Below are 2,500 nucleotides of genomic sequence, written 5' to 3'. Positions count from 1 at the left end.
TTGCGCATGCTCACTAGCTCGCTAGTTTGAGCACTCTGGTATGGCTTGGATGTACCACATGTGTGGGACATCTGGGGTGGATTTATAAGCTTAACCTCCATCCGAAACATCAGCACTGCACTGATGAGGCCCAGAAGGCCGAAACAATACTGTCCGCAGTTAGTTATATTAATATCTGACTGATTTTTCAAAAAAAGGGGTTGCTCAGATTTTCGGTTGAAAACAGGCGAAGCCTCTTTTAAACCTCTTGCAGCAGTCTTAGAACCAGGGGGGGGCTCCGTCAAGACATGCCTGTACAAAATCTAGAGGCTCTAAGCTTTGATTTGAATGTTAGTTTGCACTTATAAGAGCAAAGCAAAGTTAGTTTAGGGGGGGGAGGGTGGTTGATTATACCCTGAGTTAGAGTTTGTGCCTTGGTTTAAATAAAATAACTTGTCAGTATTTCTGTGACACTACTTGGCAGAAATTGATCGCCTATGACTTAGAAATGACCAAGAAGCCAATTCTCTTATATAGGACTTGATCAAAATTTAAGTCAGCAAGTCAGAAAATGTCTTAGCTTGACCCTTCAGGTGCCACGGGGATCCCTATGCAAGGACCAGTAATATCATTATTAGACACGAGTAAACTCGACAAGTTGCATTGTCGAGGTTGGGGTAAAGTTTGATCCTAGCTGCAACCATAGCTGTGAATAGAAAGAACTTTTTTGTGCATCTATCTTCCTCAAGAATCATTACTCCATTTACCATCATTAGGTGCAGTTTGAGCTTCCTTTCAGTCTCGGCGCTTCGTCGAAAATTCTAAGACTATAAAACGAGATTACATAAAATAAACAGCAGTTGTTAAGTGCTCTTAAGTGTAAGCGTTAGTTTTCAACAGGATCTCAATGACACACAAGCATGCAGTTGCTTTAATATTGATCGTGTTTAAATAAAGGATCTTGTTTTGTCTTGTATTGGCTAAGTGACCTTGCCCTGCGGGAAGCCAGTTTGGCGGAATTCTTTTCATTCGTTTTTTTGTGCAAAATCTTTGAGATCTTTCATCTGTGTCCTTGTTATTTTGCAGCTACAATTTCATAGTTCCAAATTAAATTTGGATCAGCGTGACTTGTTTATTCAGTGGATCTTTGGGAAGTTGAACAGAAGGAATTTTTACACACTGAATTAATTTTCCTCCTTGTTGAAAATCCAATTTTCAAATGAAACAAGATTAAGCCTTTTTACTAAATTGCCCAAACAATTTTTGCTCTTCTCAGTTCATATAAACAAAAGATACCGATTTGTTTTCCCTTTCACCAAAAAAAAGTCGGCTGGTCACCGTTTTTCAAATAAACGACTCACTCCTTGGTTACATCGGATTGAAGCAGTGTTTGAGGCAACATTGTCAATATCAGTAAGTTCCCTACATAAATATTTTACCTCACCGATTTCATTACTTTATTTTTTTTCGTTTTTTACCGCTTTTATTGTTTTCATGATTGGCAAGAAATTTCATGCAACCTCTGTTTATCGATATTATACCTTGTTCATTTAACAGAGGTTTCACTCTCACAACCAACACAACGCCTACAAGAAATTTGCGGTGATTAATTAAATTGATTCAGTATCCATATTTAACGACAAGTCCCTCGAAGCGCTGGCACTAAACAAGGGAATTAAATCACTGAAGATAGTAAGCCAGTTGACTGGCCAAATGTAAAACAAGAATATCAAGTATTACCATCTTCAACGGCAAGTTCTTCGCCTTACAGCAAATATCATTGTCTTTACAAACAAATTCTTGGCTTAAAGATAGCGGTCTCATAAAGGGGCTTCTGACGTGCATCAAAGAAATAAACAAACAAATATATATATATGCTTTTGAGGAATAGAGGATGTAGTTTTTCCCAAAAAATCCCGTAAGATCAAAACTGTACTCAGTTGGTTTAGACCTCGGAGGAATTTCGCCCCAGGTCGAACTCGAGGAGAAAGTTCACCTGCAACGTCAGATTGTTAATACGTCTTCTCGGATCAGGGTTTTTGTTCGCCATTTGGCCCCTAATTACAGCCCTCAGAGGTTATAAATTCCAGGCGTCTCGGTCCATAAAGACGCAAAAAAAAAAAAAAACGAGGCCAATATCCAGCCATCTTCACGGAACAAGCTTGGTCAACAAAAGATTATTATATGATTTAAACCACAAAAAAAATGATCTTTGATCTTGCGAGACCAAGCGAGAAATCCCGCTCACGGAGCTAGTCATACAATAGGATGCATTCTTGGCCAAGCTGTGACCTCGTGCTTGACAGTCTTTCAGCGGTTCGCATTGAATTTTTAGTTAAAATAGGCCAAAAAAGAAAATTAAAGGCAATAAACTACAAGGATAAAGCTTTAATCTGATGTGCAATATTATGTGTAACTTTATATACTAGGATTTTTATAGGTCTTTATTTCACCTCAGCCAAAAAGATACAAAGTACATTACTTCAGCAGTTCATTACGCTGACTTAAACGTAACAACATT

The sequence above is a fragment of the Montipora capricornis genome, chromosome 6 (genome assembly GCF_036669925.1).
Source record: "Montipora capricornis isolate CH-2021 chromosome 6, ASM3666992v2, whole genome shotgun sequence".
NCBI classification, from domain to species: domain Eukaryota; kingdom Metazoa; phylum Cnidaria; class Anthozoa; order Scleractinia; family Acroporidae; genus Montipora; species Montipora capricornis.
The sequence above is the reverse complement of the archived record's forward strand: the minus strand, read 5'-3'. Positions refer to the sequence as shown.